We start from the raw sequence: 26,700 nt of genomic DNA, 5'->3' as shown, positions 1-26,700 counted from the left end.
TAAAGCAGAATTTATTCTCTTTGAAGCAAAAAAAAACACACAATAAAGTCATGTGGATGTAATATACAACATAGGGAATATAGTCAATATATTGTAATTTTTATGTGACAGTTGGTAACTAGGCTTATGGGGATCATTTTGTGATGCATAAAAGTATTGAATCACTATGATAAATCCCTGAAATTAACAGGGTATTGTAAGTCAATTTTACCTCAGTAAAAATTTTAAAAAAGTAGACAATATTTTTATTCTAAGTTGTATGTAGGATAACTGATTCAATTTCTTCGCTGGCTATGGGTCTGTTCAAATTTTCTGTTTCTTCCTGTTTGAGTTTTGGAAGTGTGTGAGTGTTTAGGAATTTGTCCATTTCTTCCAGGTTGTCCAGTTTGTTGGCATATAATTTTTCATAGTATTCCCTGATAATTGCTTGTATTTCTGAGGGATTGGTTGTAATAATTCCATTTTTATTCATGATTTTATCTATTTGGGTCCTCTCCCTTTTCTTTTTGAGAAGCCTGGCTAGAGGTTTATTAATTTTATTTTTTCAAAAAACCAACTCTTGGTTTCATTGATCTGCTCTACTGTTTTTTTAGATTCTATATTGTTTATTTCTGTCCTGATCTTTATTATTTCTCTTCTTCTGGTGGGTTTCGGGTATCTTTGCTGTTCTGCTTCTATTTCCTTTAGGTGTGCTGTTAGATTTTGTATTTGGGATTTTTCTTGTTTCTTGAGATAGGCCTGGATTGCAGTGTATTTTCCTCTCAGGACTGCCTTCGCTGCATCCCAAAGCATTTGGATTGTTGTTTTCATTTTCATTTGTTTCCATATATTGTTTAATTTCTTCTCTAATTGTCTGGTTGACCCATTCATTCTTTAGTAGGGTGGTCTTTAACCTCCATGCTTTTGGACGTTTTCCAGACTTTTTCCTGTGGTTGATTTCAAGTTTCATAGCATTGTGGTCTGAAAGTATGCATGGTATGATCTCAATTCTTTTATACTTATGAAGGGCTGTTTTGTGACCCGGTATGTGATCTATCTTGGAGAATGTTCCATGTGCACTCGAGAAGAAAGTATATTCTGTTGCTTTGGGATGCAGAGTTCTAAATATATCTGTCAAGTCCATCTGATCCAATGTATCATTCAGGGCCCTTGTTTCTTTATTGATTCTGTGTCTAGATGATCTATCCATTGCTTTAAGTGGGGTATTAAGTCCCCTGCAATTACCACATTCTTATCAATAAGGTTGCTTATGCCTGTGATTAATTGTTTTATATATTTGGGGGCTTCCGTATTCAGTGCATAGACATTTGTAATTGTTAGCTCTTCCTGATGGATAGACCCTGTAATTATTATATAACACCCTTCTTCATCTCTTGTTATAGCCTTTAATTTAAAGTCTAGTTTGTCTGATATAAGCATGGCTACTCTAGCTTTCTTTGGACTTCCAGTAGTATGATAGATAGTTCTCCATCCCCTCACTTTCAATCTGAAGGTGTCCTCAGGTCTAAAATGGGTCTCTTGTAGACAGCAAATAGATGGGTCTTGTTTTGTTTTGTTTTTTAATCCATTCTGATACCCTGTGTCTTTTGGTTGGAGCATTTAGTCCATTTACATTCAGTATTATTATTGAAAGATATGGGTTTAGAGTCACTGTGATGTCTGTAGGTTTCATGCTTGTAGTGATGTCTCTGGTACTTTGTGGTCCTTGCAACATTTCACTCACAAAGTCCCCCTTAGGATCTCTTGTAGGGCTGGTTTAGTGGTGACGAAATCCTTCAATTTTTGTTTGTTTGGGAAAACCTTTACCTCTCCTTCTATTCTGAATGACAGAGTTGCTGGATAAGGGATTCTGGGCTGCATATTTTTTCTGTTCATCAAATTGAAGATTTCCTGCCATTCCTTTCTGGCCTGCCAAGTTTCAGTAGATGGGTCTGCTACTACCATCATGTGTCTATCTTTGTAAGTTAGGGCCTGTTTATCCCTAGGTGCTTTCAGAATTCTCTCTTTATCCTTGTATTTTTCCAGTTTCACTATGATATGTTGTGCAGAAGATCAATTCAAGTTACATGTGAAGGGAGTTCTCTGTGCCTCTTGGATTTCAATGCCTGTTTCCTTCCCCAGATCAGGGAAGTTCTCAGCTATGATTTGTTCAAGTACGCCTTCAGCCCCTTTCTCTCTCTCTTCTTCTTCTTCTGGAATTCCTATGATACGGATATTGTTCTGCTTGATTGCTTCACCTAGTTCTCTAATTCTCCCCTGATACTTCTGGATTTTTTTTATCTCTCTTTTTCTCAGCTTCCTATTTTTCCATAATTTTATCTTCTAATTCACCTATTCTCTCCTCTGCCTCTTCAATTTTGCTATGGCTGCTCCATTTTATTTTGTAACTCATAGCATTTTTTAGTTCCTCATGACTATTTTTTAGTCCCTTGATCTCTGTAGCAATAGATTCTCTGCTGTCCTCTATGCTTTTTTCAAGCCCAGTGATTAATTTTATGACTATTATTCTAAATTCTTGTTCTGTTATATTGCTTAAATCGGTTTTGATCAATTCGTTAGCTGTCACTACTTCCTGGAGTTTCTTTTGAGGAGAATTCTTCCGTTTTGTCATTTTGGGTAGTCCCTGAGGTAGCTCCAAACTGCAGGGCACTTCCCCTGTGCTGTCCGGAGAAACTTGTGTTGGTGGGTGGGGCCACAGTCAGACTGGTGTGTACCTATCTTCCCCTCTCCTAGGGGCAGGACTCACTGTGGCAGGGTGTGGCCCCTGTCTGGGCTGCTTGCACACTGCCAGGCTTGTGGTGCTGCTTCGATGGGATCTGGCCAAGGGCATATTAGGGTGGATCCGCGAAGGTGCACAGGGGCAGGAGGGGCAGGTTAGCTAGCTTTGCTATTGGTGGTCCCCTGTGGGAGGGGCCCTGCAGCACCAGGAGGGAGGCAGGCCCATTGGAGGAGTGGATCCACAGAAGCACAGCATTGGGCATTTGCAGGGTGCAAGCACCTTAGGTGAGGGGAACTAGTTCCCTTTGGAATTTTGGCTGGGGGATGGGAGAGGGAAATGGTGCTTGCCAGCGCCTTTGTTCCCCCTCCGCGCTCTGTTGTTCCAGCACTCAATAGCTCTCCCTCCCAGCATCCTCTCGCCCTCCCCGCTCTTCGAGAGCAGAGCTGTTGACTTAAAATTCCAGATGTTAAGTCCCGCTGGCTGTTAGAACTCACACAGTCCATACCCTCGTTTTCGTGAGCCAGACCTCAGGGGCTCTGCCTTGCCTGGTGGACTGCCCCTCCACCACCCTGGCTCCCTCCTGCCAGTCCGTGTAGCACACACTGCTTCTCTGCCCTTCCTACCCTCTTCCATGGGCCCCTTGTCTACGCTTGGCTCTTGAGAGTCTGTTCTGCTAATCTTCTGGCGGTTTTCTGGGTTATTTAGGCTGATGTGGGTGGAATCTAAGCGATCAGCAGGACGAGGTGAGCCCAGCATCCTCCCATGCTGCCATCTTTTCTCTCTTCCCAGTTGTATGTAGGATAAAAAGAGATATGATGAAAGACTTTGGGACCACATCCTTAAATAGTATCCAGATTTTTTAAGATTGTGATATCATGTGTCATACATTGGAAAACATAATCGTGCCTAATTTATATGAACAAATTGTTCCTATAACAATGGTTATATGTTAAATTGTTAGGTTCTTTCAGTTTCTTTTGACACTTACCCAATTTAGGGAGATATTGCCACAATATTTGGGCAGTTGATTCCTTCCCATGGTGCTAGACCATGAACATATAATGATGTTTAATGGGTCCATAGACTTGGAGTCTTTTGAAAGAGAAAGGAAAGGGATTTCTGAACACCAGAATCTTCCATTGAGGACTGTCTGCTCCTAGTCCATTTTTATTCAAATAGAACAACAATAATCATAACTCATAAAGTAAATATTAAGTGTTTTCTAGTTGTCAGAAAGTGCTAGATGGTTACACTTTCTGGATCTAATTATTGTTTGTAAAGTAATAGCATTTGGGTAACTGATTTTCTGCTTCTTAACCTAATCATAATTGTTTGTTTTGTTTTTTAATAATTGCTTTCTACCATCAACTGGAATGCAGGAGTTACCCCTACTTATCCCTCCACCAAGTAACACAATTAAAAAAAATCTAACCCATTGTAAAAACAAGGAAGCCAGAGAATGTCATGTTTATTGCAATCCTTTTTTACTTTCTCTTTGTCCTCTCTAGACTTATATTTCAATTCCACATCATAGATTTAGTGCTAGAATGAAATGTAGAGATCATCTAGTTCATTGCCTTGTTTTACGGTGATCTTAGTAGATCAAATGGTTTTCAGAAAAACTTCTAGCTAGTGGCAGACCAGGAGTTTGTAAATTACAGATTCTAGAATTTTAGAGAATCTTTTTTAAGTGGTTAAATTGGCCTAAGTATCACCCTGTTCTGTATATGACTCTCCAGTATGTATGCATTTGCAGTCCTCGTATTAGTAGAGTCCTTCCTTGGAGAAGTAAATTGTTAATTTCCCAATTTTACATATATGGAAACTGACACTCTAAGAAGATGTGATTGGTTCAAAGGTCACACAGCCTTTTCGTAGCATAACCAGAACTAGAGCTTTGGTGGCCTGGCTTTTACCTAGCGCAGAGCTTTCTGTTGATAGCCATCCATTCAGATCCCATTCACACTTTACCCTGTATTTGCACAGAGGTAACATCTGTAACCAAAAGTGGTCTTACTGATACTTTCAACCTTGGAAAGGTTCAGTTCAAGAAAGGAAACATTACAGCCCAGCCATATGTTCAGGTATATATTTTTTATCTTTGCTATAGGTAACAATAATATATTGGGAAAACCTATTAGTGTTGTATGTGCCCTGTAATATAACTGTAAGCATTAGGCAAAGGTGATATGAAATTTAAAATTCTGTTATTATCCAATGTCCTAAGTCAATGCCCCCTGAAGGAAAAATAAAATGAGAAGGAAGAACCTTAAAGAGGATAGCAATTTTTCTTTCTTTTAAAACCTATACAACTTAATTTGGGGAATTTGGAAAATATAAAAAGCATAATGAGGAAAATTAAAATCACTCATAGTTATTTTGATACATTTCCTTCTAGTCTTTAGTTTATGTGTTTATATATAGGAATCTCATGATACATTTTATAAAATTTCATATGTTTAAATTATAGTATAAGGATATTTATCATTGTATGAGTATAAACACCACCTTTTAATAAAAGTATTACAAAATTTATTTACTGAATCCCCTGTTGTTGGATATATCGTTCTTTCCAGTTTTTCACTATTTACAACACATCGTTTATTTAACTAGGAAATTTTGAGACCCTAGTTAGAGGGAGTGTGTGGTGGGGCACATGGCATTAAGTGGCATATTGATTTGTAGCATTTTTATTTTTTATTTTTAAAAGTTGCTCCATAACAAGGAAAATAACATTTTTTGCTTTCTGTAGACCTGGACATTCTTATCTTGTCAGTTATATGTGCTTGTTTTCATTGTTGATGATTGAAATTGAGGAATTGGAAGGACATTTACTGTAAAGCAGACTCACTCAGCCTGGCTCCATTTTTTTTTTGTTGTTTTTTTAAATGTTTATTTTTGAGAGAGAGAGAGAGAGAGACAGAGTGTTGAGGGGGTGGTGGGGAGGAGCAGAGAGAGAGAGACACACAGAATCAGAAGCAGGCTTCAGGCTCTGAGTTGTCAGGACAGAGCCCAATGCAGGGCTCAAACTTGGCAACGGCGAGATCATGACCTGAGCGGAAGTCAGACTTCTAACTGACTGAGCCTCTCAGACGTCCCAGCCTGGCTTCATTTTAGTGTCACTCCTTTTTGTCTCCTTCCCCTGAGCCCCCCAGATTAAATTAGTCCAAGATGTCACTTTAGGGGACTTTGCAACAATCTTGAAGTCTTCTCTTTTTCCAAGTGGAGAAGTTTTTCAGGTACTAAAATGCCTTAGAAAACAACCAGTTGATATTTTCAACATTCTTCTTTCTCATTACATTATATAAGTAATTTCTCATTATCTGTGAATATAGGCCCTAAGGATTCATAGGGCACACGTTTTACACCACAGTTATTCTCTAGGGAAGCAAGTGTCTGTTTGACATTGAATTTTATTTTATTTTATTTTATTTTATTTTATTTTATTTTATTTTATTTTATTTTTGACATTGAATTTTAAATACTGAAGACATAATGGCAAATTGTCATCTGGTATATGGGCCTATATATACAAGGATTCAAACTGTTTTATAAAAAGAACAATTTTTGAGTAATTTTGAGGTTATTGATGACTTTGATTTACGGTATTTTGAAAAATAAGTTCTCTGTCAGTGGGAGAGAAGAAAGTCAATACAATATTTGGACTGCTATTGGTATTCAGGGCAAAGAGAAGGAGGCTGCAGCCCATCTTATAGTGAAATCTTCCCTGATCCTCAAATGGAGTTACATTTCCTTCTGTCTGGAATCTGAACTTTGTTTAGGATTTCAGTGTTGTGTTCATCACAGTATATAGTATTATTTCTTTGCGTGTGTCCATTCTAAGCTTCTACATGAGGCTACCGTACACACAGTCTGCAGTGTGAGTTATGCTCCTCGAGATGGGCAGTGTGTCTCCATCTGCGTCGCCCGCAATACAATCAGCGCCTTGACAGAAGGAGTTGAGTTACTGCCATTTTTGTATGCCCTGTACGTAGCACAGAGCCTAGTTCATGGTAGCTGTTCATTACTTTCTTTTGAATGAATAAAGGAAAGAATGAGCTACTGTCCAGCCACATTCCTCTCTACTCCCTAGACTATATTCAGGTAGTTGGTTGCCCAAGTTAAGAATTTAGTTATGAAAATTCACTTGCACAAGCACTAGTGGGTAGATTCATAACAGATTAAACACATGTGCTGGAAAAAAATTTAAAGAGCTGTTCTTAATCTAACACAGCATTTCCCAAAATGTGTGTTATAGAACACTAGTCCTGCAAGATGCACTTATTTATTTATTTATTTTTTTAAATTTTTTTTTTCAACGTTTATTTATTTTTGGGACAGAGAGAGACAGAGCATGAACGGGGGAGGGGCAGAGAGAGAGGGAGACACAGAATCGGAAACAGGCTCCAGGCTCCGAGCCATCAGCCCAGAGCCTGACGCGGGGCTCGAACTCACGGACCACGAGATCGTGACCTGGCTGAAGTCGGACGCTTAACCGACTGCGCCACCCAGGCGCCCCAAGATGCACTTATTTAAATAAATTTGGGAAACACAGTACAAAATTTGGTGTACTACATCCCCCCCGTTGAGGATTGACCATGTAAATCAGCATTTTAAAGGTTTGGAGAAATCAAGCAGTTCCCTGTTCTTTATATAACTTGAGTTTTCCAAACTTATGTGACCACATCCACTTTTTAATTTTCCATCCATCTTTCTGCCTTTCTGTCTACCTACCAACCTATCTGTCTTTATTTTTAAAAGTGAGCCATATAGGGCGCCTGGGTGGCTCAGTCGGTTGGGCAGCCGACTTCGGCTCAGGTCATGATCTCACGGTCCGTGAGTTCGAGCCCCGCGTCAGGCTCTGTGCTGACAGCTCAGAGCCTGGAGCCTGCTTCGGATTCTGTGTCTCCCTCTCTCTGACCCTCCCCCGTTCATGCTCTGTCTCTCTCTGTCTCAAAAATAAATAAACGTTAAAAAAAAAAATTAAAAAGTGAGCCATATAGTTTGAGATTTAACAGCTTGGGCTTTGGAACCAGATACGCCTGGGTGGAGTGTTGGTTCTGCCATTTACTTGTTACCTTCAGCAAATCAGTTTGTAAAGCTTCAGTTTTTTCACCTGTAAATTGATGTAATGATAATATCTACCTTAAAGGGTTATTGTGAGGATTAAATTATCTGATATATAAAAAGTGTGTGCACACTGCCTGGTACATGCCATATGTTCAATGTTAGCTCTTACTAGTTTTGTTTACTATTTGCTATATATCTTGGAAAACTGTGACCCATAAATAGGTGTTTGAAGGGGAGTTCTTAGGATTATCTGGCCCCAATTTAGTCTTATTTAATTATTTCATTGATTAATAATTGATGACTTCTTGGGGTGACTGGGTGGCTCAGTGGGTTAAGTGTCTGACTTGGGCTTAGGGCATGATCTCATGGTTTGTGAGTTCGAGCCCCACATTGGGCTCTGTGCTGACAGCTCAGAGCCTGGAGCCTGCTTCAGATTCTGTGTCCCCCCCCCCCCCCCCCCGCCCCTCCCCTCCTCATGCTCTCTCTCTCTCTCAAAAATAAACATTAAAAATTTTTTAAAAATTAAAAAATGTATAATAATCACTTCTTAAGCCAGGTAATTGTTCCTTCCACTATGTTTCTGTAGTACTTTTTTCACCTCATATATTTATTATTGTCATCATATTCTCTTATTTATGTTTCTTTTCTATTTCTGTTGGGAAGATTTGAAGGTCTTGATGAAATGTAAGATACATTTAAATGGATGACAACGATGATAAAGGGTCTAGAATCCATTTCTTTTTAAAAAAAATTTTTTTTTAATGTTTATTTATTTTGGGGACAGAGAGAGACAGAGCATGAATGGGGGAGGGGCAGAGAGAGAGGGAGACACAGAATCGGAAGCAGGCTCCAGGCTCCGAGCCATCAGCCCAGAGCCTGACGCGGGGCTCGAACTCATGGACCGCGAGACCGTGACCTGAGCTGAAGTCGGACACCCAACCGACTGAGCCACCCAGGCGCCCCTAGAATCCATTTCTAATGGGAGTGTTTAGTCTGGAAAATAAAACATAATGAAGGATTGTACTATGAAGCTTAGATTAGATTTGCATGTAACTCTAGAATGCATAATTTAGATCTGTGGGTAAGAGTTACAAAGTAGTTTAATGTAAGGGTTATAAACAATTAGAGGAATTCAACAAGAGAAAAAGAATTATTCCCTGTCACAAGAGACAGTCTCAGAAATGTCAGGAAGGAGTTAGGGGCCTGTTAGGACAAGGCATCATCTTAATTTTTCTGGAGATCATCAAGATGGTTAAGTTCCTCAGGAAAGAAAAATGTTCTCATAACAAGAAAAAGAAACTTCTCATAGAAGAAAAAAAATCTAACTATTTGAAATTGTGGATGTTAATTAACTAACCTTATTGTGGTAATCATTTCACAGTACGTACATCTATCAAATTGTTATGATGTACACCTTGAACTAATACAGTGTTACTTGTCAGCTATACTGCAGTAAAACTAGGGGGAAAAGAAGAAAAAAAAGGCAATATAGAGCATGAGAGAGACTACTGCCTGTACAGACCTGAATTTACTTCTGCCTCTGGACTTTGGGGGACACTTGATGAAGGACATGACTTTCCAGCTGGTTCTTGAAAGAAAGATTGGAGCATGAGATGAGATGAAGTCTAAGAAAGGGAGTCAGTTTCTCCAGCATGAATTTTCCACTCATGGTATTTAGTAAGGTCAGCACTTTTTAGTTAATACAGGTTACATGCTGGTATCCATACATTGCTAAATTTTTACGTGTTTCTCTCGCTCTTTTTATACTTCCCTCCTCTTATTTGGCATTTACATGCTATTTTATTCCCTCCCAATAAGTCAGTGAGATTAAGAATATTTTTTAGGGGCACCTAGGTGGCGCAGTTGGTTAAGCGTCCGACTTCAGCCAGGTCACGATCTCGCGGTCCGTGAGTTCGAGCCCCCCGTCAGGCTCTGGGCTGATGGCTCAGAGCCTGGAGCCTGTTTCCGATTCTGTGTCTCCCTCTCTCTCTGCCCCTCCCCCGTTCATGCTCTGTCTCTCTCTGTCCCAAAAATAAATAAACGTTGAAAAGAAAAAAAAGAATATTTTTTATTTAAAAATTTTTTTAAAAAATATTTATTCATTTTTGAGAAAGAGACAGAACATGAGCAGGGGAGGGACAGAGAGAGAGAGAGGGAGACACAGAATCTGAAGCAGGCTTCAGGCTCTGAGCTGTCAGCACAGGGCCCAACAGGGGGGCTTGAACTCACGAACTGCAAGATCATGACCTGAGCCGAAGTTGGATGCTTAACCGACTGACCCACCCAGGTGCCCCGGTGACATTAAGAATATTAACTGAGCTGATGTTCACACACCTTACTTCACGGTAAAAGTCACACCCCTTCACGTAATCGGTCAAAAGAAAGGACCAAATAACTGAAGACGTGATCACTCCAATACGATATCCTGAAAAACCAGGGGTGCTTTTTTTCGATAATTTTAACAAGCTATATCTAGGAGCTTGTCAGAAATATTCTTGAGGGGCGCCTGGGTGGCTCAGTCGGTTAAGCGGCCGACTTCGGCTCAGGTCATGATCTCATGGTCCGTGAGTTCGAGCCCTGCGTCGGGCTCTGTGCTGACAGCTCAGAGCCTGGAGCCTGTTTCAGATTCTGTGTCTCCCTCTCTCTGACCCTCCCCTGTTCATGCTCTGTCTCTCCCTGTCTCAAAAATAAATAAAACGTTAAAAAAATTAAAAAAAATGTTCTTGATTACTGACAAAGTTTAAAAGTCACCTTTAAAGGGTGCATGGTCATCCTCAGTATGCCTTTTGGGTGTTTCCTGAAGTCATGATGGTTAAAAGGCCTTGGCCATGACCCTCTTTGCAAAGAGAAGTGTGTATTCGGAGCCTGTATTAGCTTCAGAGTATCCCGTCCTCATTTAGCAAGTAACCTTAGTTCTTTAACACCTACCACAGCACTTTCAATTTTCCGTTTAGAGGAGGAATTAAGAGAACGATGAGGTTGGCAGTGCTTATACCAGTTAGAATATTTTCACTCTTCAAGGTGCAGAATATATATTTTTTCTACTGACTTATACGTGGAAAAACTTCTGTGTAGTGTTCTATTATTGCAGGGCCTGCCAATGGGAATGTTGCCGCTCACTGACACCAAAAGCAACCACTAGGTAAAACAGCCTAGCTCTGAATGTTTTCCCTTGACATTTTTTTCCCCTACAATTGAGCCAACATGCCTGGTAATGAGGCTTGAGGAATGGTAGACACATAGTGTGCAGCACCTATGCAGGGGACCAAGGGGAAGTCTTCAGATATGGTGCTCCTTGTGTGACATCAAGTAGCCTCACCTATGTCCACCTATGTGTTGCAATTTGGCAGCTGTGCTTGGTGTCCTTTGTTTCTAACTCTGGCTAAAAAATGGAGAAGACTTAAAATCAGCATTGTTTTCTCAGAGAACTAAAGGCAGTATGGATGAACATCAAATAAGTCCTCTTTGGTCATTTAAACACATCTGTCACTTTTTACTTTTTGTAATGCATTTTATAATAGATTTTTAAGATGTTCTTTCAGATGACATTAAATGCATGTAAAATATATGCTTCTCATTAAAAGGTCTAAAGCCCAACTTGAATAAACTTGGAGGTGGTAGGTGAAGAGAGAATTTGGTCCAGTAACTTTAAAAAGTTGTTTTACTGTTTATTTATTTTTGAGAGAGAGAGAGAGACAGAGAGACCAAGAGCACACAAGTTGGGGAGGGGCCGAGGGAGAGGGAGACGCAGAATCTGAAGCAGGCTCCACGCTCCGAGCTTCAGCACAGACCCCAACGTGGGATTTGAATCCACAAACTGTGAGATCACGACCTGAGCCAAAGTCGGTTGCTTAACATACTGAGCCACCCAGGTGCCCCAGTCCAGTAACTTTCATATAAAAATTTCTGGTTATAAGAGAAAAGGGAAACTTCTTTTGAGTCTGGTTCATTTCATAGTCAGTTTACTTAAAAAACTTCCTTGAAGTTTTGACTTACTGAATTTAGAAGGAATAAAAACATCATACATATTATTATATTTTTGTGGTTAAGTTTTATTTTTGTGTGTGTGGTTAAGTTTTAATATAATTCTTGTAGCTTATGTGAAGTGTGTTCTTCATTTGATAGATTCACAAAAATATTTCTTATTTCCTATTTCTAATGTCTGAATACTGAATCTCCTACCACTCATGTTGTTAGAGCATTGGTCCATTACAACTCCTTCAATAAAAGTGAGCATGTCCTCTTTTCCCCCTCTGGGTCAATGGCCCTTCTTAAATTTGGACCCCACCTTTAAGGATGTGAGAGTTTTGTGTATCAGCCAGGGCAGTGGAGCTGTTTTGTCAATGAGTAACCTGTCCAACAGCTAACATGGTGGTAGCTTCCCTTATTTCTTCTAGGCTTCTCTTATAGATCTCAAGATAGTTGAGGGAGAAAAGGTGTTTTGCTAAACAGGGTGAAAATGCATATGGTAGAACCTCAGATTCTCTCAAGCCGATTCTGAATTATTGTTTTGGATCTGACAAATGGTTTCAGTAGTAGTGATCTATTCAGTATGGAATGAGAAATTCAAAATTAGCGTTTTTGTTCTTTTGGAAAAGACATATTGCTCAAGAAATTGGTGATAAATTGGTCCTTTAATATTTATTTTAGCTAAGTATATTTTTACTGTTGCCAATTAAGATTGTATTGCATTTCATACTACATGGGTTTTGACCCTTAATTCCTATAAATGTAATACCTAAATAATTCCCTCAACCTTCCCACTCTACTTCTCACTTTCCGCCCACTTACTTTTGTAGAGCCCCCCCTATTTGCCACAATGGTCTCCTCTCTTTTTGATAAATTCTTCTTTCAAGAAGGAACTAAGACTAGGAAAATCAAATAATTTATCAGACTGATACAGTAGAGTTTTTAATATTAATCTGGGACAACAGGCATCAACCAGAACTATCCAGGAACTTATTGTCACCCTACTAGAGAACAATGCACAATAAAATCCTTATAGTTGATAACACACTATAAATTTACCTCTTAGTGAGCTGTATGAATTTTAATAGAGCTCAAAGCTTTAAGTTAAAGAAAACATTCTAGTGGGGGATTTCCAGGTATCAGTTACTAGGTAAGGAAACTATTAGAGTCAGAGTTAGAGAATGAGAGCTCTAAAATTAAATTCAGTGAAAATTAAAATTCAGTGAAAATTCAGTGAATTCTCTGCCTACATTTAAGGCGAGCCTTAGTAGTTGTCTCAATGCTTAAATGTCTTCAAAATAAGAAAAATAAGTTGGACTAGTGTCAGTAATAGAATGAATAAGTTAGTTGTGTGTTTTACCTCTTTGGAAGGGGAGGTACTACAAACACAATAGTAGTCATTTTGTTGGTGAAAATATTTGTTTATTTAATAAAGCATATATACAATCTTTAGTGGTTGGACCTTTCTTCCAGAATGACAAACTGAGAAGTTATGTGTTTGGTATATTTCATGTGTCCAGTAGCTACTTTTGCTTTGTTATCCTATATTTTTATCTTGAGATTGTTCCTTGTATTTCAGCATTTAAGAAGGAGATGGCAGTATTGAGCCTCAGCTCGGACTGGATACTATTTGAAGTAGCTTAACATTTTTCATAAAGAAGTATCATGTTAGCTAAATTCAGTTTCATCTCTTGGGATTTTATTTTCTACCCTCGCTTCCCTTTGTAATCCCATATGGAGAATGAAAGAGTGCTCTAATATATGTTATATTAGATCTGTCAGACAAAGATACTATTAAATTACTTATACTCCTTTCTGCACATCTAAGAATGCCAATTTATGGGACACATAGAAACAACCTTCTTCTAAAATAAAATGAGGACCAGCTCTAAAATGCAATAGTGTGTTTACGATATGCCTGTTTTCCTAAGGCTTTGGCAGAAAGAATTAACTTGACATTTCCAGAGCACAAAACACCTCACTGAACCACATCTTATGGGAAATAAGCTGCTCTCTGGGAATACATTTTTTACCATTTCTCTTTTTTTGGGCAGTAGGCTACTGCTAAGAAAATGACTTTTTCTAGGGCTGATGCCCTGAAAAAAAGTTTAGATGATGGGAGGAGTTGTTTACTTAGTCTCCATTCACATCCACTGTGTTGCCCGCATTCCAAGTTTCAAAAGGGATGATTCATATACCTTTTAGGTCTATGTTGAAAAACAAAATGAATAACAGTGCCCTTTTTCAATATCGAAAGCAATTTAACACTACATTTTTTAGGTTATAACCCATGAGAAAGATAGAATGCTACCACGTAACGTTGTAGTAAGTTGTTTTTAAAAGAATAAGCCAAGATTAGCAAACTAGGCTGCCATGTCAAAGGATCCAAAACAGCAGTTGGAATGGCACCCAATATTACAAGTTATATTTTGAAAAGCCATCCTGCCATGCTTAAAATATGTAAAAGCAATATTTTAACACGTGAGATTATGTGGTTTCTTTGAAATCTGGGCAATTACATCACATGCAAAAGATGTGTAATTGTTTAGTTTGATTGTCATTGATAGTGGGATTTTCTTTTGTACCTTAATTTTTATATGTTTAAAATTATTGTTGAAATGTTATGTGACGAATAATTTATGGATTTAACTAAGCCAGCAAGCCTATTTGGTTTCCATTATATGTGAAGGACCCAACAACAACATCTTCATTTCATATTGTTCCGATAAATTTAATGACATTATTTTTTTTTTTGAACCAAAAGGAAATTTCTTCTCAGCTGGATTCTTTCACTGTAGGTTTTAATCGCAAACTTTGAAAATGAGAACATAGCTATTATTTTTTATTAAAAGGATATGTTCTGGTTAGTTTGGAGAGGTCTGACTAGTAAGGGCTTCCAATAGCATGCCTAAGGACTTAAAATGTAATGGTGAAGTTAGAGAATGTAACATATGACTTTAGTACCACTATAATCTTGTGTGTGGTAAGATGCATACATGGTGAATGTATAGGCATGGTAAGGTAGTTCTTACTACTCACAAAACTCCAATTAAAAGTAGGCTCTAATTGGGGTGCCTGGGTGCCTTAGGCAGTTAAGTGTCCAACTTCAGCGCAGGTCATGATCTCACAGTTCATGGGTTCAAGCCCCGCGTTGGGCTCTGTTCTGACAGCTCAGAGCCTGGAACCTCCTTCAGATTCTGTGTCTCCCTCTCTCTCTGCCCCTCCCCCACTTGTGCTCACTCTCTGTCTCTCTCTGTCTCTGTCTCTCTCTCTCTCTCCCCCCCTCTCTTTCAAAAATAAACATTTAGAAAAAAGAACAGTTAAAGTTTAGCTACTCTGGGTAGGACATAGGTCTGTGCATTCAGTACTAGGCTCATCCTGTGAAGTGGGTAGAAGTGGGAGGTTGTATGTTATCTGTCATGATACTTTGAAACAAAGTGTCTTATACATAATATGTGCTCACTTACTGTTTGCTGACTGGCTTAAGTTTTATGACTACCCCTGTTCAGATAATTACAACTTAAAAAAATTTTTTTTGATGTTTATTTATTTTTGAGAGAGAGAGAGAGAGAGAGAGAGAGAGAGAGAGAGAGAATGAGCAGGGTAAGGGCAGAGAGAGAGGGAGACATAGAATCCAAAACAGGCTCCAAACTCTGAATTGTCAGCACAGAGCCCAACCGGGGTTGAACTCATAAGCCACGAGATCATGACCTGAGCTGAAGTCAGACACAACCGACATAGTCATGCAGGTACCCCCCAACCTTTTTTTTTATAGTTCATCCTTTAAAAGTCTTTTTGAACTTTCTTATCATTGTGTTAGATTGTTCTGAACAACTTCGAGTTTACATAAATAAATCTTTAATGTAAAGTTATTTAGCATGTTTTTTTACATTTATTTTTCTATTCCTAACCCTACATGGATTTCTAGGAAGTACAACTAGTGTTAGAAAAATGCTGTGCACTTGAACTGTTAGTGTTTCTACATAAAGTTAATAAGCCTTGCGGAGAGCCTTTTGAGTACTTTGGAGTTAGGGAGTAATGAGATCAAAAAATTAGCAAGTTTTTTCTCCCTTTCTTACCAGTCATTTCTGTGTCTTTCACAGAGGGGCAAGCTTTATATACTTTTGCTTAGAGATGTGTAATCCTTGATGGTTATAGAAAAAAAAATTCCTCTTGATGTGTATTCAGTCAAATGTTCATCCACCTTCTACAAACTAGTGATGCAGAGGAGGAGAACTGAAAACGGCTGTATCCTGTTTTCAATACTCCGTAGCATCAGTTTTTGGCAAACTTCAGTAGGGCCTTGGTGGGTCTACCTTCCTAGACCTGTGTTCATTATGGTGTGCTAAGAACCACCTCTTTTAGCCAGGCTTGACAGGACATAGCCCAAGGGAGAAGACTCCATAAGGTCTAGGACACTTGGTCTTGAAGAAACTCTCCTTGATTGAGTAGTCAAGGTATATATATTAGCCAAAGACTTGATGATATGCTGGTATCTGGCCATCCCGCTTTTGGAGCAGGGTACTATTCTGGATAGAAATGTCATTATTTAATCTCTTTGGAGGCAGAACAATTGTTATCTTCAGCTGAAGTGCCCAGTGTGTCCAGATACATACCCAAAAGAACTCACATGACATAATTTTACCAGAATACCATAGAAACTTGATTTGAATATAAAAGGGAAGCATCAAGATTCATCTTTTCTGGAAAACAAAAATGAAACAAATATTCCCCCCAATAAAATGACATTAAGTTGTTCTACACTTCCTCACAGCTACTTTCTTCCATATGCTGCTAATTAGAATGAGGCTTTATGATACATTGATGATGTGAAGTTAAACAGATAATTCATTAACTCTTAAAAATAGCATGTTTTATTAGAACAACCTCAGAGGACCATCAAAGAAAATGCTATAAGTATTGCACACCAACAAATAATAGTGTCTAGTGAAATTATTGTGTTTTAAAATTTTTTTTTAATTTTTTTTTACTTTCTAAGTTTCTGATATACTTGGTCTGTTTTGAAAACAAACACATTTAATTATTTCCATCTCTTAACTATGTCTAGTGAGTCCAGTTTTTAGTTGTTGTACAAATAAATTGGTCCTCGTTGCATTTCTTTCTTTCAAACATCATTTCAAATTACGGCTTAATGTGGTTTGAACATTTCGCCAGAATAGTCATCCTACTTTTGTCTGAGGGTGGTTGATTACATCTATCTTTTTAGCTTACAAATGCCAATATAATTAGAAGAGTGCAAACTCAACCCTGAGACCATTTGTCATCACACATTGATTGTAACTGTATGTTTTATTTTGATATTGTAGGAGGAAAAGCAAACAATTAAAAGTCTAAAGGAAATGAAGATATGCTAAACATTTTTATTACATCATTGTTTTTAACCAACTTTTCCCTACCACTTTTAACGTTTATTATTAAACGTTATTAATTAAATGTATTATTAAAATATATATAAATACTGTTTCATGTTGGACTCAAAACTAGCTTTCAAATATCTTAGTAGCAAATATACAAACAGGTATAAAATATATAGAATGGAGGAGAATTTAGCATTATTATTTCAAAGTGTAAGTTTTAATAATTCACAGTGTATGATATTCTCCAAATAACTAGAGAAAAGACTCTGAGGAAATAAGGCAATCTCAATGATAAAATAAAATGTAAGTGGGTTTTGCCTACATATATGCAGTGTACTGTGTCCGTGCTTGCCCCATTTTTGTACACAATCTTTGTAATCCACTCTATTACTCTGTATTTTATTGCCATGAGGATGGAATTAGAGTGAAGAGACCAAAAATTATTGATCGGTTATACCCCAAATCCATCCCTCTAAATGAAATGGCAACGTAGAGATGTTTGTGTGATAGGAAAAAAAAATGTGTATTTTTAAGCTTCATATACTTGGAAACTAGTAGACAGCCATAGCTAACATGAGTATGGTGAATGATTTCAACCTTCTGATGAAATTTCTTTTGGCCTGTTGAAATCTGACCTATCCGAAGTGTCTGTGGAAACCCTCAGAATCACTCTATGAATCTTTCTTAGTGGATTTGACACTTTAAGAACTGAGCTGAGGATTTTAACCCTCATAACATCAAGGCAGAAGCACTTTTTGGGTGTTGTCTCTTTGCATCTATCTCTATATTACTGTTTCCATTTTCTAATCATTGATAAAGGTAAAGGAGCTTATGTTAATTAGAATACAATCTAAGCTGCTATAATAAAAAGACCCTAAAATACACTAACTCCAAAAAGAAGGAGGGCAAACCAGAGTGTCTGTTCCATAAGATCAAGGAATAGGTTATTTCTATTTTCCTCTGGTTTCCCTACAGTGTGGTCCCCATCTACATAGTAAAATCTGGATTATCACCACTGTATGCTCATTTCAGCCTGAATTGGTGGTGGAGTGGTCTAAGTCGGGAGGGGAAGCAACTTCCTTAATAAAGAAATTACCTGAAATTCCTTACATCACTTCCTTTCGCTGAAACTTAGTCATATGGCCATGCCTAGTTGCAGAAGATTCTGGGAAGTATAGCTGGGGATGAGCAATTATGTGTCCAGCTAAAAGTAAGTGGTAATGGTGGGGTGTTCTATTACCAAAAGGAAGAAAGAGGAGAACGAACACTGGGAGGACAATTATTGGTCTCTGCCAAAGTAGTCTCTGACAGTTTTGATCTCTAATTCAAATTTATGATTTTCCTTATTTCTTCTCCCCTTTTCTCTTCTCTCTTTCTTTAGTTTTACTCTTCTTTGCTTATTGCCTCCTCTCTCTTATTGTGTACTTATAGTCATGGCAATGCTAATATTCAGTCTAAATACCCAGTGTTCACAGTGGCCTATGCCTTACAGAGGAGCCTGTGGTCTTTCTTTGGGCCTGCAAACTATAGGTTAACTTTTTTATTCTGTGAAATATATTGCCCCCATCACTTTTAATCCTTTTTGGAACAAGGTAAAATATAATTAAAGGAGATAGAGAGGAAGGGAAGCAGAGAGAGAGAGAGAAAGAGAGAAAGAGGAAGAAGGAGAGAGAAAGAGGGGAGAATAAAGAAAGGAAGGAAGGATATAGAAACATGTTAAATGAAAGAATAAACAAATTTTTTTTTCTATCTCAGTATTTGTCCTCAAATTTGTTTCAAATTTCCAGCTCATCAAACATTCAGGTTTTCCATTAGAAAAATCTTTCCTGAATGCAAAATAGTAGCAATTTGCTTTGTAAATTCAGCTTAGTATTATCTCAAACTGCCTCATAATAACAGACTTAATTTTGTTTTATTTTGGATTTCATCTTTGAATAGATTGTAATTCGTTTCTTTAAGGGATGTTTGACAGAGAATTATTATGTACAAGAGAAAATGTTCAGGAGGCAACCTATACTTTCAACATAATTTGGCTGTCTTTGAGGAGAGTGAACTGATACAGGTAAGAGATCGGACATTCATTAAAATAAAATTATTCTTTCTAATAGACTCTAAAATTTGACTTCTTTGGCTTTTCTTTCTTTTTTTACATTGTTTATTTATTTTGAGAGAAAGAGAGACCATGTGCACACGTGCAAGTGGGAGAGGGGCAGAGAGGGAGAGAGAGACTCCCAAGCAGCTTCCATGCTCTGCGTGGCACCCAACATGGGGCTTGATCTCACAATGGTGAGATCATGACCTAAGCCAAAATTAAGAGTTGGATGCTTAAGCAACTGAGCTAGCCAGGCACCCCCGCCTTGACATTTCAAACCAGAAATGAGTGATAGTTAAGAGAAAAGGTGTTCTCTAAGAAAGGCCTCCAGTAGCCAGAATCTAGAATCACTTAGAGATGGCCATCATTTTGTTTCTTCTCAATCTTTCTCTTAATCTCTTTTCTAGACCTTCAGACAGTTCACTATCAGTTTTTAGAAACCAACATCTGCTTTATTTATTGTCTTTGTCATGCACATGGAGTCATAGAAAGGACCTTAGAGATTCTAAAGCTTCATGGTTTGCAGTCTGAATTGGGGAGAGTAGACAGGAAAGTGATTGATGAAGCTTAGATTTTCTACCCTCTTTTCCGCCAGAAAGCAGGTTCACTCTTATCATTTTAACAGGTAGGGTTCATTAGTAAGATTTGTTGGCAAAAAGCGTTCTTATCCTAACAAAAGTTTAGAAGCCTTCCATTGAACCTAGCTTCCTTAATTTGTAGATGAAAATACTAAGGCTTGCTGAGAAGTGATTTTTCAAAGATATCAAGGCAGAGCCCTCACCCCTGGGCTGGATATCTCACCACTACTCTGTGCACTAGCTCCAAAGCATTCTTATATCAGAAATTTGTCATTGTTATTTAAAAAAAATGAGTTGTTTTCTTTTTTGGAATTATATAGTGAGGTTTGGCAAAAAAATGGAAAACCAAGTTCCTCCAGCAGTTTATAGTCTCTTCAAAAATCAAGTAATATGTACAGGTGTTAGTTCAAACAAGCTGTTGCTCCATTGCGAATATTATAAATTATTATATTGATAATATTATATGTCAATATCAATTACTGATAAACAGTTGTCTGGGAGTGAAATATTTTCATTGCCATGGATTTAACTGACAATGATTGAGCACAATATGGCGGGGCCCCTTATATAACTGAATAATGGTGCCCAGAGCTTGTGTGGATGGAGTTGACCCTGGCTCAGCACAGAAGCTGGCCTGGAGAGAAATGGGTTACAAGTGACACCTTCATCTTCTGTACTGAGCTCTTCACTCCAAGCAAGTTCTGCCTTCCTTGTATCTTTATCATAATTTGTTTGTGTACATGCTGTGCTTTTGATTCCAAGAAATAAAAAATGATGATTCTGGCATGTTTAGAAGAGCCTGTGTATTTCAAGTGGATGTGCTTAATACTCCAGAATCACATCATACTCACCTGTTCCTTGTAAGCCTATTAGGTAATTTTGGTAAATGTGAAAGTTGCCTTCATCCTGCTATTTAGTATCTTATTTTACATTTAATAATGAAGCAAATTCTCTGGAGACTAGTTTTCTGGCTAACTAATGCCTTTGCAAACCAATATAACCTCTTAACATAAAACATAAGTAATAGAAGTTCAGAGGAAATGAGCTCTTGGATTCCCTAGAGCATGGTTAGAAAGTCTGATGTAGTGTTCACAAGCTATTGTTTTACAGGAGTTATACAATTTTTTTTACCACAAGTATGAAAACGTTCTTCATGGAAAGCACAGGTCAACTTAAAGTCAGAAGTTCTGGTTCTTGGAATACTATGATGTTATAAAGAATACTCAAAATATTTTCATAACATTATAATAGTTTACTTTCATTGTATACATTTAAGCTGTTTTGGTTTTAGACATTCAGTGTAAATAGTTTTCAAACCTCTATGAGAAATCTGACAAAATATGATTTATGTTTCTGTTTTTATTTTCTTTCTCAAAGACTTCAGATCATCTATAAAAAAAGGATTCGTCAACTATATGGCATTTTCATAATGCAAACAAGTTGTGAACTGAAGGTATAATCCTTACCATTATTTCCCATTCTGAGAGATGCCTCAGGAACGACAACAAAACCCAGGCCTGTGAAAGCCAAGTGACTTGCTTATTCTTGGGCAGTTAATTAGAGGTAGAGCTAAGGCTGGCACATAGGTCCTCTGACTGTATGACATCATCTACTTTCACAACTGCTCTTTATGACAGATGAAGATAAAAAGATTTTGGAAAAAGCCGGAATTGCATTTATATATTTTGGCTTTGTATTTCACATTCTAATGACTAACAGATCAAGATATTACGGGAATGCAACAAAGCTGACACGTTTTTATAAACCAAGAGGTTTATTCCTCCCACCCTCCCTCCCTCCCTCCATTCCTTTCTTCCTCCTTGTCTTCCCACCTTTGTTTCCTTTCTTGGTCCTTTTTTGTGTTTGATGAGAGGTTTATTGCTTAATTGAAGTGGAGTTCATTGTTATGGTGATGTTTTTCCCCCAGGCAAGATAGACTCATCCCCCACCAAGATCTCTTTGTCTCATTCTGAAGCATTTCTTCAGTTCCTCAGTCACATGATATATTTACGTCACATGATATACCTACAAAGCTGTGAATTTCATAGGAATCAACAGATTGAAATTTCTTGATTTATAGAGGAGGAAACCAAGACCCAAACTTTGCTTTTGCATATAGGGAAAATTTTTAAGAAAAAAATTTAATGCAATGAATATACTTAGATTTCTTCCCTTCATTTCTTTTTTTTTTCTTTATGTTTTAATTTATTTATTTAGACAGAGACAGAACATGAGTGGGGAGGGGCAGAGAGAAAGGGAGACACAGAATCCAAATCAGGCTCCAGGCTCAGAGCTGTCAGCACAGAGCCTGACAAACTGGGCTTGAACCCATGAACCGTGAGATCATGACCTGAGCCGAAGTTGGATGCTTAACTGACTGAGCCACCCAGGCACCCCTCTTCCCTATTTTCAACCAAAGAGATGAAGACATTTCGTGAGATGATAAACTAAAGAGGACTAAAGGAAGTGATGGACTGATATAATGCCGATATGTCAGAAATTTGTGTGAGGGAGTGAATGGATGGAAAGCAGGGAACAAAAAGTGAGAACTGAGGAAAGATACAAAAAGATACGGATATAATACTTTTGCCCATTTTAGATGTTCTTCCTTCTCCCCTTTTTATGAATTTTCATACCAAAAAGCCAGAATACAAAGAGATTCACACACACACACACACACACACACACACACACACACACACACACAGATACACCCCATGATAGAGCTTACACTTTTTAAATCTCAATATATAGGTGATTTTCTTGAATTTCAACTCATTGCTATAACAGCAATATCTCAATATTTTGAGATATCTCAATATCTCTTTTTCTTTTGTAAAATGAATCCATTGCTTTTTTTTCCTGATGTTACTTAGCAGTACTAGCGTTCTAAACTTCCTTTTTAATAACAAAACAGTTTATTCTTTTTATTCTGCTCATTTTTCTTGCTTATGTGGAAATAATGAGTCAACCATAAAGTGGATATTATATAATGAAATTAGCAAAGCTTTCTTTTCAAGTTTCTTGACATAGTTTCTGGTTCAGTAATGATGGTTAAGAATGGCTCAATGATTTGTTTGTATTCTATCTGACACCAAGGTTTCTATCACAAATGTTTGTTCTCTAAGAATGAAAAAGGCATTATGAGTCCATTAACAAAGTAAATCATCCACCTTCAGGTGTTGCACATGATGGGAGCCCAGCATTTGGGAGTTCCCTATGCAGCTATCAGACATTTGTAATATTTCAAAATATCTTACATCTATATTTTCTGCATAATGCCACAGTATTGTCATCTTGGGAGGCAGAAAGAGAGCAAAAATTAACACTCTCATTTTATAAATAGAGAAATTCATGGATAACAAGGCTTAAGAGCCTCACCCCTGGTGGTAGAGTAGGGACTTTCTAACAGGTTGACCATATAATTTATTGCCCAAACTTGGACACTATTGACAATGACAAGGGATACTGTTAGTAATTACACTGGGACAATAGGTATGAATTTGGACTGCCCCTGGGAAACCAAGACCTGTTGGTTTCCTGTTGGTCACTTTTACTAGGATCCACAACTGCTTCTCACATATTCCCATTTCTCTGTGGTTCTCAGACTTCCCCTTTTATTCTTGCTAAGTATATATGAATACATATAATAGTAGTAGGAGAGGGAATGACTTCGTATGAATCCTGGAAATCTCACTCAGTAGTTGTGAGCTCTTGGGCACACGTCAGGAACTTTAACCTCTCTGCTTCAGTTTCTTTCTTAGTAAAATGGGGATGATAATAATAATACTTACATTATAGGGATGTTATATGTATTGAATGAGTAAAATTCTTGGAATAGTGTCTAGCACTTAATAGGCACTATATGTACTTGATAAATAAAAATATGAATATTGACCCCGATAACAACTTTTTAAAAGGAAAAGTTAAAAGCCATTTATCTAAGGACATTCTTTTCATTTCCAGAGCACATTTCCTGAATCAATTCTTGGGACATTGTCTACTTTTTGATATACTTTGAATATCTGTGTCTGAGATTACTAATGATGTGCTGGTGCTATTGAGTGACAATGATCTTGTTGTTTTAGTATCTGGCACTATTAACATCTACATGGTAAGAGAGCATTAGCAAGCTAATTCCATCTTGGAGCATTTTGGACTTGTGATGAAATAGGACTTCATCATAATAGTCGAGCAATTTTTGACTTCTAATGGAATTCTATTAATTCTATTCTACTCTACTAGTAGACCTTTGTGTCTTTTGTAATGATAAGTAATCTGTGTTATGCTTGAGATCACTTGGTTTCTTCATCTTAAAACTTCAGGGTATCTGTTTTGTTTTGTTTTGTTTTGTTTTTTCCTTTTGGAATAGAGAGCTTGATTTATTCCCACACTGACCCCCGACTCGCCTTGTTCTTTCTTAAAACTAAAAATAGAATAAAAAAGCATAGTCTCAAGGTGGAAAACATGCAGAAAAGCAATTCCCCCATAGTTTGCATTGTGGTGATTTGACTCTGAGAAAAAAGGCCCATACCTTTAGCCCTACCACAGCATGTTGTTCTTCTATTTTGTATTCATGATCAGACACCTCACTTACTTTTAGTCCTTTAGGCTTTTACTTTTTCAGTCTGACCACCGCTGACTAAAGTCATTGCTGATTTGATGTTCAGAAAACTGAGAGGTTCATTATCTGTTTTATTTGGTGCATGAGTGATTCCAAATCTAACTCTTTCCTATGCTTCAATGTTTGGCCTTATTCTCCATTATTTGGCTAACATGGTGACATACACTTCTGAACTTTTTATTTGATCTCTCTTCCATCTCCTGCCTTTAACCACCACTCTTTTTAATATTTCTCCAGCCTTCCCATTGACAACAATGCCCCACCTAGAGGAGGTAAAAGAGCAGGAAATCCTAAAGAACTGGGCAAATTCCAAGAAGAAAAAGCCACACATGTATTACAATTTTTTATACTTTAAAAACAAAGTAAATTTCTAGTCCTAATTTCTATAATTCATACATATAATAAAGTTATATTGTTTTCCAGTAATTTAATATTAAAACAATTTTTTTAAGTTTATTTATTTTGAGAGAGACAGAGATAGCACAAGTGGAGGAGGGACAGAGAGAGAGGGAGGGAGGGAGAATCCCAAGTAGGCTCTGCACTGTCAGTAGCTGGGAGGGAATGGCTCAAACCCACAAAACCCACAAAACTGCGATATCATGACCTGAGCCAAAACCAAAAGTCGGACACTTAACTGGCTGAGCCACCCAGGCGTACCCCCCCAATAATTTAATATTTAAACAGTACATTAAAATTTTTCAATTTTTATATCTGTTATCTCAACTGATACATTATTATGTTTGTGAAACAGATATTTTCATTGTCCTTATTTTACAAATGAGGAAACCAAAATGTGAGGAAATTCAGAAAAGGCATTTAACACAGTCAATAAAGTCAAAAGTCAAAAGTCAAATACTATCGATGATAAAGAAGAAAATAAAAATCAGTCATAGGTCATTTCATTACTCAGATATAAGCACTGTTAACATTTTAGCACATTGTCTTCTTTTGCTATTTCTATACATATGTGGATGTTTGTATAAAAAATTTAAATGCATAATTTAACATAATTAAGTGCATTTCTGTATTCTGTTTTTTAAAAATTATTATAATGTAAAATCCATTGCATAACTATCAAGTTTATTAGGCCATTCTCCTATTATTGAACATTTACTTTTTTCAAATTTTTATCCATTAAAAATAACATTATGATAAATGTCTTTGTACATGAATAGCTTACATTTACCTAGCTATTACATTTTAATAGGTACCCGAGTGTTTTAAAACATACCCCCTGGCATCTCTTGTGATAAACGGTTTTTATTAGTAACATTGGCCAAAAATCAGAGTATATTCTGCAGCAATTAAATAGGGAACAATCTGATTTACAAAGGGAATGAGTTTATGTCCTTGGCCTCATCAACTCTGTTCCCACAGAGTCAGACAAGCCAACTTAGAAGAAAGAAGAAAGGAGAAAAATAAAAACAAAAATATACAGTGTAAGTTTTGGAAGTTTTAGAGGTTGAAAAAAAGAGGTATATCTGTGTTGGGAGAAATTACTGATATCAAAGTATGTCTGGTCAACTAATAATTCTGCTTTGTATAAAAATTCTCACACCTGTTTAGTCTATGCATTTTTACATGGGATGAACACATTACTTTGTAATATACAATAAAAGCCTTTCACAAGGAAAGTGTATTTGTGAAATAATCATATTAGATTGTTTTATTTAATTTCTTAGTTTATTGTAATGGCCAATTAGATTGGCTAGCAGTGAAAGCAGAACAAATGGGCCAGGTGATATGGAGAATTATACTAATAGCTAGTATTTATTGAACTCTGTGTTTCAGGCACTGTTTTTTTTTTGTTGTTGTTGTTGTTTTTCAACGTTTATTTATTTTTGGGACAGAGAGAGACAGAGCATGAACGGGGGAGGGGCAGAGAGAGAGGGAGACACAGAATCGGAAACAGGCTCCAGGCTCCGAGCCATCAGCCCAGAGCCTGACGCGGGGCTCGAACTCACGGACTGCGAGATCGTGACCTGGCTGAAGTCGGACGCTTAACCGACTGCGCCACCCAGGTGCCCCACAGGCACTGTTTTAAGTTTACATGTAATGTCTATAATATAAATTGTGTTTTGCAACTACCCTGTCATATAAGTACTTTACTTTCCTCATTCGATTCATGTAGAAACGGAGGTGAAGTAAATTGCTCAAAGTCAGATGGGCTGACTACAGAGTCCATTCCCTTGACACATGTATTATACTGTCTACAATGTACAGTTATACTTTACTTATTTGGGCTCCAAAGGGAATACACGGATAGAGTC

General features: G+C 37.5%; 1 long non-coding RNA gene across 1 annotated transcript in view; it reads left to right on the top strand.

Moving 5' to 3' along the window:
• Nucleotides 1–26,700, top strand: part of LOC124508917 (uncharacterized) — a 156,359-nt gene that overhangs the window by 9,303 nt on the left and 120,356 nt on the right. Inside the window, exons 4-6 of the long non-coding RNA XR_006961335.1 lie at nt 9,232–9,471; nt 19,075–19,198; nt 21,184–21,259. This is a non-coding gene — a long non-coding RNA (uncharacterized LOC124508917). The remainder of the gene's footprint in view (nt 1–9,231; nt 9,472–19,074; nt 19,199–21,183; nt 21,260–26,700) is intronic.

Source organism: Lynx rufus, unplaced genomic scaffold (assembly GCF_022079265.1).
Source record: "Lynx rufus isolate CCGP_SWC_20201006 ecotype Redwood Valley unplaced genomic scaffold, mLynRuf1.p SCAF_13, whole genome shotgun sequence".
Taxonomy (NCBI): Eukaryota; Metazoa; Chordata; class Mammalia; order Carnivora; family Felidae; genus Lynx; species Lynx rufus.
Note: the sequence above shows the minus strand (reverse complement) of the source record. Positions and strands in the feature narration are given on the sequence as shown.